The sequence below is a fragment of the Dasypus novemcinctus genome, chromosome 6, assembly GCF_030445035.2.
Source record: "Dasypus novemcinctus isolate mDasNov1 chromosome 6, mDasNov1.1.hap2, whole genome shotgun sequence".
NCBI lineage: Eukaryota > Metazoa > Chordata > Mammalia > Cingulata > Dasypodidae > Dasypus > Dasypus novemcinctus.
Window position 1 is genome coordinate 105,554,939 of NC_080678.1, and position 13,454 is coordinate 105,568,392.

The 13,454-nt window shown below is 41.3% G+C and overlaps 1 protein-coding gene and 2 pseudogenes across 1 annotated transcript in view; 1 reads left to right on the forward strand and 2 right to left on the reverse strand.

Moving 5' to 3' along the window:
• The window catches only part of LOC131278779 (putative zinc finger protein 487), a 57,099-nt gene that overhangs the window by 28,136 nt on the left and 15,509 nt on the right, over nt 1–13,454 (forward strand).
• Nucleotides 3,179–3,682, reverse strand: LOC139439182 (transmembrane protein 144 pseudogene; annotated as a pseudogene).
• On the reverse strand, nt 7,036–11,180 carry LOC139439183 (RNA polymerase II elongation factor ELL2 pseudogene; annotated as a pseudogene).

Sequence of the window (13,454 nt, forward strand, 5' to 3'; positions counted from 1 at the left end):
TGGAGAGAGGCATTCAATCACTTGAGCCACCTCAGCTCCCTGCTTTGTTGTATCTCTCATTGTCTTTCCTCTTTGTGTCGCCTTGTTGCATCATTTTGTTGTGTCCGCTCACCATGCCTGCCCATTGGGCCAATTTTGCTGTCTTGCTTGCCTTCTCCAGGGGCACCAGGAACCAAACCCGGACCCCCCCATGTGGTAGGTGGGAGCTCAATCACTTGAGCCACATTTGCTTCCCCAAACTTTTAAAAAATCATGTCAGTTTATTCCATTTATCAGCATAATCAATGACATATCAATTTGAAATTATTTTTTTTAAAGATTTATTTTTCATTTATTTCTCTCCCCTTCCCCCTTCAACCCCCGTGTTGTCTGCTCTCTGTGTCCATTTGCTGCATGTTCTTTCTTTGTCTGCTTCTGTTGTTGTCAGCAGCACAGGAATCTGTGTTTCTTTTTGTTGCATCATCTTGTGTGTCAGCTCTCTGTGTGTGCGACGCCATTCCTGGGCAGGCTGAATTTTCTTTTGTGCTGGGCGGCTCTCCTTACAGGGTGCACTTCTTGTGCGTGGGGCTCCCCTTCGCGGGGACACCTCTGCGTGGCATGGCACTCCTTGTGCGCATGAGCACTGCGTGTGGGCCTGCTCCACACGGGTCAAGGAGGCCTGGGGTTTGAACCGCGGACCTCCCATGTGGTAGACAGATGCCTTATCTACTGGGCCAAGTCTGCTTTCTCAATTTGAAATTAAAATGAATTTTATTTATAAAATGTTACAAATATTTTATTTATATAAGCAAATCAGTATTAAAACAGGGACACCAGTATCATTGTTATGTTGAATTCATAGCTAGAGGAAGAAGTATAATTGTTTGGATGAGAGGTGAGACAACTTCTTAAAAGGTATTCTCCAATCCATAGATACATGTTTACCTTCTCAAGCAACACATATTAACAGCGAACAATTATATAGTGTTTGCCAAGTGCCGGATACTCTTGAACTTATTTTACAGATTTTAATTTGAACCTCTCATGGGAGATAGATACTATCATTATTCCAATTTAGAGATAAAGAATCTGATATAGGGAGGCTCAAAAACTTGTTCAAAGTCAAAACTAAGAAGAGGCAGAGATAAGATTCAAACCAGGAGACTAATCTGAGGCTCCTTGCTGGCCAACCAGGCTATAAACTCTTTCTTTTCTTGGAAAAAAAAAAAGATTTAAACCAGAGTCCATTCATTTAAGCAGAATGCTGTTCTATCTCTCCTGCACAGCAATTACTGTACTAACAGGTGAGAGCTTGTAGAATTTTGATTTCTTATGAGTATGGAAAGCATTGTGATAAACATTGCACTAGCGTTTCCAGTTTAGTTTTCATAAATAAATAAAGCCAGCTTTCTGTCATTTTCTTTGCCTAGTGGAAATGACAAATCAATACAAGAGAAAAACAGGAAAACTACCAGTTAACAACAGAGATTCTAGGAATTTCAGAAAAAAAATAATAAATGATACATCCAAACACGTGTTGGTCCATTTAAAATTCTCATTCTGATAAGCTAGAACTCACTTCAGTATCTCTAGAATGTTCCCCCAAATTTTGAATGATATATTTCTGTATACCATGTGTGTATGTGTGTATACGTACGCAATTATGTGTGTGTGTATACGTACGCAATTATATATATACACACATATATAATAGAGGTTCAAATGGTGAAAACTTTTTGTTCTTTGAGGATGGATTTTATCTAGGGATAATAAAAATCTTTAGAGCTAAGGTGGGTGGGTGAGGTAGAGTTGGGCAATACTGATTTGAAGTGAATTTAAGTTTTCACTAAAAATAACGAAATGGACTTTTGAACATTCAGTTACCACCCTTGACATTTTCTTTATCTAGGATCCAGATCATTTGGAATTGATTCTATTATAAAGTAAGTTTTTCTCTGCTAAATTATTTCTGCCTCTCTCAATTAATGAGGATAGTAAGTTGGAAATTTGGACTGTAAGTTCTTTGTAAATGGACTCCATATGGTTTTCTGGATTATGCAATAATGTTTACATATTGTGGTAAAAGGAGCCCTCTCAAATAATGCTGTGAAAATGTAGACATTTTAATCACTTGGTTAAGTCCTTCATATACAGTTCATCAGAAGAATTTTCCCTTTTCTACTTGACTGCAACTCAGTTTTCCATGTTTCTCACATTTGTGGGGAACAATCATTTACACACTTGAAGAATGGTTGAGGGAAGCAGATGTGGTTCAAGTGATAGGGCTTCTGCCTACCATATGGTTAGATCCCTGGGGCCTCCTGGTGAAAAAGAAGAAGAGAAAGTGTGCCTCCGTGGCAAGCCAGCACCCACATAGTAAGCCAGTGCCCACATGGCAAGCCAGTTCCTGCATGGCAAGCTGAGTGCCAGTGCGGTGAGCCAGAAACCAGGAAATGAGGTGGCGCAGCTAACAGGGAACCTCTCACATCAGAGGTCCCAGAATTGAATCCTGGTGAATCCTAGAAGAGAAAAAAAAATGAGAAGACCAAAAAAAGAAATAGAAGCAGATGTGGCTCAACTGATAAGAGTGTCCACCTACCATATAGGAGGTCCAGGGTTCGAACCCAGGGCCTCCTGGCCTGTGTGGTGAGCTGACCCAAGTGCAGTACTGCCGCACAAGGTGTGCCATCTCATGTGGGAGTGTCCCGCACATAGGGGAAACCCAAACACAGGGAGTGTGCCCTGCAAGGAGAGCCTGTCCGGCACGAAAAAAAGCGCAGCCTGCCCAGAAGTGTGGTGCTGCACACACAGAGAGCTGACACAGCAAGATGATGCAACAAAATGAGACACAGATTCCCAGTGCCGTCGAGAATGCAACTGGACACAGAAGAATGCACCGCAAATGGACATGAGTGCAGACAACTGTGGGGGGGGGGGGGTAGGGAGCCAGAAGGGGAGAGAAATAAAAATACATCTTAAAAAACAAAAAGATACAGACTACCACACAGTGAATGGATACAGACAGCAAAAGCAGGGTGGGGGGGAGGGGGACAGGAAGGGAATACATAAATATATATTGTGAAAAAAGAATGATTGAGGTCCATTTATAATTTGAAAATGAACTCTTTAAGGAACATTGTTGCTGTACTGGCAGAGATGGCCTTTTAACCACTGCTGCCATCTGCTGGTCTTTTGATTGTTAGATCTTAGAAAGAGCAGGGCCTAATCCTCCCATCAAGATGATACAAAATATAAATATCATTAACAGGTAGTATTTTAGACTCTGTATTTCCTTAAACAGGAAGATATCCCACACTGGAGTTATGAATCCTGGATCAGCAATGATGATTGGAAAACTGACCACACACTTAAGAGAGTGATTAGTTAGCGATTAGCTAACAGCAGGTAGCTATTGCCCAGAGGATTCCTCAAAGGAATCCTCCTAAGATTGCTTCAGAATATAGTTTAGGACTATTTTTCATGGCTATGTAGTAAGCCAAAAAGTAGACTGTACTTGTGAGAAAGATGCCACTGAAGCGTACGAAGACATAGTCAAAATCGTATTGACTTGCCCCTACATATTTACCACCATTTTGTCTACTGTGGTCCTTGATATAAATGACTGGCAAATGTGGATCCAGAGTATTCCAGCTATCACTGTGAGACTACAGCCCACTGTGTGGTGTAGCACTGTAGAAGGTTTTTTTTAGAACCTATTTATTTCTCCCCCCTTCTTCCCCTGTTGTCTGCTCTGTGTCCACTCGCTGTGTATTATTCTGTGTCCGCTTGCATTCTTGTCAGGCAGCATCGGGAATCTGTGTCTCTTTTTGTTGCTTCATCTTGCTGTGTCGGCTCTGCATATGTGTGGTGCCACTCCTGGGCAGGTTGTACTTCTTTCATGCAGGGTGGCTCTCCTTGTGGGGCGCAGTCCTTGTTAGTGGGGCTCCACTACATGGGGGACACCCCTGCGTGGCACGGTACTCATTGTGTGTGGCAGCACTGCACTTGGGCCAGCTCACCATAGGGCCAGGAAGCCCTGGGTACTGAACCCTGGACCTCTTATATGGTAAGCAGATGCTCTATCAGTTGAGCCACATCTGTTTCCCACTGTAGGAAGTTTATCCACCCAGTAATATTCATACCAGTTATCTTGAGTTGGTTGATTGCATGTTCTGTGATTAACGTGTGGTATCTGTGGTATGTCTGTTACTTGGTATTTCACTTTTGACAAACAAAAATATGAAAGCATTTCCTACTGATAGCCCAGCTCCAATGTAATTAGCAGGGGTTTTGATATTCTTGTGCAGCCATTCCAAACCAGCCAAGCCTTGAGCTTGCCCAGCCAGTTAATCCATTACATGATCCTTAGATTAAGATTCCAAGGCTTAAACTAATTTTTTTTTTGAGGTACCAGGGCTGGGGACTGAACCCAGAACTTCGTAACTGCTGAGTCATGTTGGTAACCCTGAGTTGGTTTTTTCATTTATTTTGCTTATTGTTTGTTTTTTTTTTTTTAGGAGGCACCGGAAACCAAACCCGGGACCTCTTGTGTGGGAAGCAGGTGCTCAACTACTTGAGCCACATCTGCTCTGTAAACCAGTGGTTTTGATAATTGGGACAACAGCTCTGTTCTCTGTTGCCCAAATGCAGCTGCCAAGCTTTGCAAAAGGCCAAAATTTAGGGCTAGGTAATATCAGAAATTGACCATCTAAGGCAATCAACCATATGGCAGCACAAAGAACCCACTGAAGAAACATTCCATTGCCATTATCACATTTTTATGGTGCTAGAAAGTTTGAGCCAAACAAAATGACAGCTACAGAAGAAGCGATGAAACCAGTGGCCGGAGCTGTGGCTTATTGCTCAGGGGTCCTGTAGTGCCCCCAGGGAGCTGGTTCACTGTAGTCTCGCTGTCCTTTCAAGAGCGTTGGGCTGCAGGCAGGCAGTGGTGAGGCTTGCTCTCGACCGGCACACCTGAGCTCCGCCTCCAGAGCGCCGGTGGGGAGCCAGCACTCTCACTCCCTTTGCTCCCTGGGGCAGCCTCACCAGGCTTTCTCTGAACAAACTTCCTTGTATTTGTATTACTAACCACACACCTGAGTTCACTGTGGTTTCAGTCCCTTGTTTTATACTCTAGCTTTCCTTCTAGGAACATGTACATCCCAAGATGCAAAAATAAATTTTTAAAAATTATTATTAAGGAAGTTGCTACTTGAAAGAAAGAAGCTAGTTTTATTTATTTATTTAAGGAGGTACTAGGAATTGAACCTGTGACCTTTTATATGGAAAGCAGGCACTCATCCACTGAGCAATGCCCACTCCTCTGTCACTTTTTAAAAAGTTATTGTTTTTGGATGCTGGAGACAAACATCTTTATTAAAGATACTGCCCCAAATTTGACAAACATTTCAAAACAGATTTGTAAACATAATGCTTGCCTTTACAACTGGCAGCACTTTGGAAAGACAATACTAAATGACAGTACAACTTGAATTAACATTACTTCAAAGTCCTTATATTTTTAACCACATAATTTATGTTCCCACATGATGAAACAAGTGATAATTTAAGTCACATATATGCCCCATGAAATGAAAATGTGTGCTGTTTTGATGAATCACAGTATGATATGTTTAACTATATCTGCTTTTTAATAATCCTGGTGCCCAGGATAAAACAAACAAACAAACCAAAAAAAAACCTCAGATATATATTACATGTAGGTAATAACCTCTTTGCATATGTGTCTTCAAAAAATACTTTGTAGAAGTGGATGTGGTGCAAGCAATTGAGCCTGCTTCCCACATGGGAGGTCCAGGGCTCATTTTCTGGTACCTCCTAAGGAAAACCAACAAAACATTATAGCAGTATGTAAGTAGGTACCTGCATGTTTAATTTTATACTTTTGTTCCCAAACTGTAGGCCTCTTTCATTTTAATAACATAATGATTTTACCTAACATTATTAAAGCTGACAAACTGTTGAAATGGAAATGCATTGTCTTCTGCAATAAAGTAACAATTTGACAGAAAAAAGCCCTTGTAGTAGCATCTGTCAGTTATTTAACCTTAGCATTTGGTCTTCTAGGAGTTGCAGCTTTTTTTCTGATGCTTGCTCACATCCACATAACCTGTACACACACAGTTCAAGCACATGCTTCAGACGCTGGTAGGTGTGCTTCCTGTTGCTCTAATCAAGTGGGAAGCGGTGTAGCTTATGTTTAACCACACTATGTACTCAACTAGTAAACACCTTAAGGCAACCATTGCAATGAGGAGTTAACTTGCAGGCAGATTTACTGTTCTAGATCAAGTAAGCCTGTATATACATATGTGTATGTATATCTACGTACGTACATATATACTTAGTTTTTTGTATTTTGTGCGCAATTCTAATCATTCTACAACTTATGGCAAAGAGTTCACATTAAGAAGGGTCAGAAAATCGGTTTATGTTTATCCTGAAGCATTTGACTTTGGATATTATTATTATTATTTTTTATGCACACAACATTGAAGTGTGAGAATTGGGTTCCCAATATGTTACAAAAAAATTCCTAGTGACAAACATAAGTTTTTGATGAAAAAAAATGACTTGACGTATAGATACTGTATCTCCCCTATCTGCCTAAAATAAAAGATTTCTTATTGACATAAACACAAGTCTTTAGGGGAAAAACAGCACCAGAGAAAGCTTCAAAAATACAGGGAAGTGAAGTAAAGTGGAAAAAAAAAAGGGAACTCAAGTTTACTAATACTGAAACTTTCAACAGGTGAAATTTCATCCTTTTGGAATCTTCATGCAACTCATTTGGAATTTTAATTAAATAAACTTAACTTTATTCTCATCTTCTGGCCCCAGCAGAGTTCTAGTGCCGTGACTCTGCTTGCTGTTGGTCAAATTTGCCTATTAGTCTTTTAATATGAGCCAGCTTATTATGAAAATTCATCTGTATTTTTCTTCCTGGTAATTAGGACTAGACTGCTTGATCTTCTGATACTCTTGTAAAACTTCATGAACATTCTGATGCTTTTTTGAGCTCAGAGAAAGGTACTTTCATTTTGCACCAAGTCTGATAAATCTAGCGACAGTCTCCATCCTGGTCTGCAAGGCCCTGTACTCATAATACTTGGCATTGAAGTCATCCCTGTAATTCTGGCATTGCTCATAGGAGACAATAACAATATATTTTATCAAATAATCTGGGAGTGCCGGTGTTGAGGAAGACTCTTTTGAGGCAGCACAGCTCTCTTTAACTCCTTCATTGGAACGTGACTGGAGTTATTTAACTTGGCAAGTTCCCTCAACAGTCTCAGTGTCATTTCTTTATTTTTTTCCAAACAAATCAGTTTTATTGGTACGTACCGATAAAGCATACAGTTCATCCAAAGTGTATAATTATTGGTATTTGGTGTAATCATGTAGTTGCGCATTTATCATTTCAGTCATTATTGGAGAATTTTCATCATTCCAATAATAATAATAATAATGAAAAAAAAAAAAAAGGAAAAAAGCTCTACCCCTTAAAAATTACCTCTCAATCGTTCTATGCTTCCCCTGGCATACACATCTGCTATTCTGTTTCTGTTTTTCAATTTATTTCTATTTCTATTTTCCATAGATGGAGTCAAACAATATGTAGTACCTGTTGTCTAGTTTCTTTCTCTTAGTAGATACTACTGTTTTTTTAATTTAAAAATTTATTTTTATATAAATTGTTACAATTACTCAGTTAAAATAAGATAACCACAATAACAATAAATCTACTTTAGTTAGCAGTTACACTCCCCCCACCACCTTATTTTTGTTCATTCCTCAGTCTTGAGGCATTTGGGATGATGTGCCCTCTGACTGCTTCAGGCTGAGAAAGGATATAGATATTATGGGGCAGAGGAATGAAATCGTTTTGCTTGCAGTTGGAGATATCCCTTGTTTTGGGGCTGGGACTGGTCAATCACTGTCATTTTGTTAGATGTCCAGGAAAGGCCCTAAGAACAGGAGAGTAGGAGTTGGCCACATAACTTGTAGGATTTCAAGGCTCAACCAGCATAGGAGCAATTGGAAGGCTTTAAGTCTTAGAGAAATAAACTTAACAAGTAAGTGGAAGGTAGAAGAGTCATGATGAGGGGGTTTATAAATGGATAACTACCATTTTGACTAAAACTATCAGAAGGTAGTCTTGAGTCTTCTGGCCTTCTGAGTGCTAGGGGAATTGGAGTTAGAATTCATAGTCTAATAACTCAGCACTACCTCAGTTGTCGTTTGTAACTCTAACTAGTATGAAAATACCCAATGAATATCTGAACATTTTTATATACCCTATATACATGGAACAGCAACAATCCCCCAAGTGCAAGGGCAATGACCAGTGAAGAAGGATGGTCCAAAGATGAGCCCTTGATACTGATGACTATGCTTATGAGCCTGCATGCCTGAAGTTTTGACTAGGCCTAGAGCTGCAGAGTGCCTAAGAGTTACCTCCTGAGAGCTTCCGTGTTGCTCAAATGTGGCCACTCTCTAAGCCAAACTTAGCGTGTAAATGCATTATCTTACCCCCAGCATGGGACTTGACTCTCGGGGATGAGCCTCCCTGGTACCAAGGGATTACTACCAATCACTAGCTAATGATGCAATTAGAAAAAGACCTTGAATAAAAGGGGAATATTGATAAAGACAAATGAGATTATATGGCTAAGAGTCTTCAAAAAAGAGTTGGGAGGTCATCAGAGGGGTCGTGCTTATGCACGTCTCAGCAGAATCCCAGAGAGAGCCAAAGTAGATACAATTAGATAGAATCCCAGGTACTGTTGCTCCTGAGAGCTATGGAGACACACAGGCTCTATGGTCATGGCAGATGGCCCTGGAGTTCAGTGCCTTGTCAGTGGGCCCTACTTTGTAATTTGTGTTCCTGAGTGTGATAGAGTTGGACTCAGATGTGACCTTTCTACACATGCCTCTTCTGTCACTTTTACTGAACCTGTGGTTGGTACTGGGGTTGGTGTATACTCAGGAACTTGAAGCTCTGGACTGGGCATGTGCCAGCTGGGTCCTGAGCCTGAGCAGAGTTGTAACTCCTACTCTCTGGTTCATTGGACTTACCCAGGCCAACTAACAGGGAGGTGAATATGGTCAACCCCCACAACAGGGAACTGAGAGTGCCTACAACTGCAAGCAGGAGAATCACATCCATCAGCCATGTGGGATCTAAGCCCCCTCTAGATTTCAAGGTGAAGTGGACATTACTATCCCAGGGTCCACAGGATGGAGGAATAAAATATTGATTAGAGTGGACTTACTGGTATTCTATTATAGAGCTGTTGTAACTCTAGCAATGAAATTTTATCATTGATGTATGTGGAGAAAATGGCCTTAGTAGGTGCTGAGGGCAGGGAGAGGGAAGAAGAGATGTGATGTGGGGGCATTTTCGAGACTTGGAGTTGTCCTAAATGATATTGTAGGGACAGAAGCTGGACATTATATATCCTGCCATAACCAACTGAATAGACTGGGGAGAATGTAAACTACAATGTAAACTAATACCCATGTGATGCAGCAGTACTCCAAAATGTATTCACCAAATGCAATGAATGTGCCACAATGATGAAAGAGGTTGTTAATGTGGGAGGAGTGTGGTGTGGTGTGGTGTGGGATATATGGGAACCTCTTATATATATATATATATATTTTTTTTTTTAAAGATTTATTTCTTCATTTATTTCTCTCTCCTCCCCCCTCCCACCCCGGTTGTCTGTTCTCTGTGTCTATTTGCTGTGTCTTCTTTGTCTGCTTCTATTGTCAGCGGCACAGTAATGTGTGTTTCTTTTTTTGTTGCATCATTTGTTGTGTGAGCTCTCCATGTATGTGGTGCCATTCCTGGGCAGGCTGCACTTTCTTTTCACGGTGGGCGGCTCTCCTTATGGGGCGCACTCCTTGTGTGTGGGGCTCCCCTACATAGGGGACAACCCAGTGTGGCAGGGCACTCCTTGCATGCATCAGCGCTGTGCGTGGTCGAGCTCCACACGGGTCAAGGTGGCCCGGGGTTTGAACCGCGGACCTCCCATATGGTAAACAGACGCCCTAACCACTGGGCCAAGTCCGCTTCCCTCTTTGAGGCTCTTTAAAACATAATCTTTTAAGGTATATGAGAGGACATTAGGATTCAGATTGGCTACCTATTTCAGAATTGCTCTGAGGAAGTTCTTGTCTTTTTAATTGATGCCATCTTTCTGCAGTGGAGCAAGCAGCTCAGGTTTCTTGTAGGCCTTCAGTGCCAGTAAATGAATCACTTTGTCCCTTTATGGCTGCTGAGAAGCACTGCTGCTGCTGTGTGTCTTTTGAATTGTATTTGTAGGGTTCATGGGAGTTGACCTTTTTCTCTTAGGTACTGCATCTGAAACATCTTGAGCTGCTTTCTGAATTTGCACTCTTTTTCCTACGTATATGGCTTGATAACCATATATGGTTTGATAACTTCTGTGCTATGGTTGTGGGATTTCTTCTCTGCCTGGATCATTCTTTCTTGTGTCATCTGATACCAGTTGTTTGTTGCACAAATTAAATTTTTTAAATCTTGTTTAAATCCCATACATTTGAGCTGGGAGGCTCCAGAGCTGGAGAATGTTTGCTGGATGCAGTTGAAACTGCCTTGAGGGTTATCTTTACCCACATTTGACAAATAAAAGCTAAAGTTATGTACTTCTTTGGGGAGATTGCTTGTTAGGAATTTTGACGAGTCCTTGGAGCCCTTGGAACTGAATCGAAGGTGAAAAAGGAATTAAATTTTTGTGGCCCTGGTAGGTCTCTGGTGCCCCGATCGCCGTCTCAGTGAGGTTCATGTGAGTACAGTGATACTGTCCTGCTCCACATGCCTGCATGGCAACCTAAAGTGGTCCTCCTCCTGCAGGCCCGCTGCCATCTTAAAGGCCACAGTGTGCCACAGCCGTCACTGTGACAGCCATCCCACTTCTGGCATACTGTAATTTAGTGCCACTTGTTTTTGTAAATAAAGTTTTATTGGCACACAGAAAAACCCCCGTGTTTATGTGTTGTCTGTGGCTGCTTTCATGTTGTAATGACAGAGCTAATTAATTTTGACAAGAACTATATGGCTTTTAAGATATAACTTACTGTATGGCTCTTTATGGAAGTTTTTCAACCCCATCTCTGGGTCTAGTTTTCAAACTTTAGTGTCTATCTGAATCACCTGGAGGGCTTGTTAAAACACTCATTGCTAGGCCCTATTCCCAGAATAATGGATTATGTAGCTGTATTATTAATTAATTAATTTTAAGATTTATTTTTCTTTCTCTCCCCCTCCCAGTTGTCTGCTCTTTGTGTCCATTCACTGTGTGTTCTTCTGTGACTGCTTCTATCCTTATCAGTGGCACCAGGAATCTGTGTTTCCTTTTGTTGTGTCATCTTGTTGTGTCAGACCTCCATGTGTGCGGCACCATTCTCGGGCAGGCTGCACTTTCTTTCGTGCTGGGCAGCTCTCCTTACGGGGTGCACTCCTTGTGTGTGAGGCTCCCCTACACGGGGGCACCCCTGCGTGGCACGGCACTCCTTGCGTGTATCAGCACTGTGCATGGGCCAGCTCCACACGGGTCAAGGTGGCCCGGGGTTTGAACCGTGGACCTCCATGTGGTAGATGGGCGCCCTATCTACTGGGCCATGTCCACTTCCTGTATATTAGTTATTTAATGCTGTGTAAAAAAATTACCCAAGAAATTAGTGGATTAAAACAACAAATATTTATTATCTCATGTAGTTTTTTTTTTAATTTATATTTTTTATTAGAGTAGTTGTAGGTTTGCAGAAAAATAATGCATCGCATACCATTTTTGTGGGCCTGGTATTTACAGGTGGCCTAGCAGGGTGGTTCTGGTTGTGGTCTCGTGGTCAGCTGGGGCTGCAGCCATTTTGTAGTTTGACTGGTTTGAAGGATGCACTGCTAAGATGACTGACTTGCATCACTGGCAAGTTAGTGCTGGCCTTTGACAGGAGGCCTCTGTTCCTCATCATGTGGACCTTGCTGTGGTGATTGAGTGACCTCATGGCATGGCAGCTGGCTTTTCATAGAGAAAGCAAACAGGAGGGAACTAAGTGAAAGGGAACAATGTCTTTTCTGACCTGGCCTCAGAAATCACACTCTGTTGTGATGGTTTGAATTTTGTGAATCCTAGAAAAGATTATGTTCTTAAATAATCCATTCCTGTGAGTGTGGGGTCCTTTGATTGCATCAAATTCAGTTAAGGGGCCTTTGATTAGAGCGCTTGATTAGATTGCTTTCAGGTTTTTGATTAGAGTATATGTCAGTGAGGCATGACCCAGGTTGGGTCTCTGCCCTCTTGCTGGGTCTTATATAAACTGAGAACACACAGAAAAGACACAGAGAAAGGGTGCTCTGCCATTTTGACCCTGCCATGTGAAGGAAAGGACTCCAGGTTCACCTACAGCTGCAGAAAGATAGAGAAGCCCCAAGAGGCTCCAGGAGCTATGCCTAGGGAGAGAAGCCAGATTGCCCACAGCTGAGCTTGAGGAGAAAGTAGAGGGAGATTGGCAGACCCTCCAGGATCTGCTGGCAGCCAGCCTTTGGTGAGAAAGCATCTCTGATGGTGCCTTGAATTGGACTTTTCACTGTCTCAGAACTGTAAGCTTTTACCTCAAATTAATTTCCTTTATAAAAGTCAACCCATTTCTGGTAATTTTGTATTGGCAGCTTTAGCAACATCCTATTGGTTTAAAAATTCATCCCTATTTAATGTGGGAGGAGATTGCACCAAGGCATGAATTCTAGGAGGCCAGAATCTTTGGAGGCCATCTTGGAAGCTGGCTGCCCCAGTAGGTCTGTGGCAAGACCTGAGAACGTGGTTTTCTAACAAGTTCCCAGGTGATGCTAATTTTGTTGACCTGGGGACCCTTAGAGAACACTACCTCAAGGAGTGCCCAAGAAAATCCACTGAATGTATGAAGGAAATACTAGCATATTTATACACGGGTATCTGTATTTTACAAAAATATGAATGAGATTTCACATATATATCAATGTATAAATAACTGTGCTGGGTGAGTGCTCAAATTTTAGTTAAGGGGTAAATGATCAAACATTATGGAACATCTAAACTGTGGGATAAGTCCCCAATTACTTATAATCTTGTTCCTGATTATGTCTGTGAGGCTTTTTATTTTTTTCTTTATTAGAGAAATTGTGGGTTTAACGAACAATGGCGCATAAAAGCATTAGAAAAGGATTCCCATATACCACCGCACCACCAACACCTTGCATTGGTATGCAACATTTGTTACAATTGATGATAGCACATTTTTATAATTCTGTTAATTAAAGTCCATGGTTTAATTTAGGTTTCCTATTTGTGTAGTGTAGTCACATGGATTAAAAATTTTTTAATTCTATTGTCATATATACAATCTAACATTTCCCTTTTAATCATATTCAGATATATATTTGAGTGCTA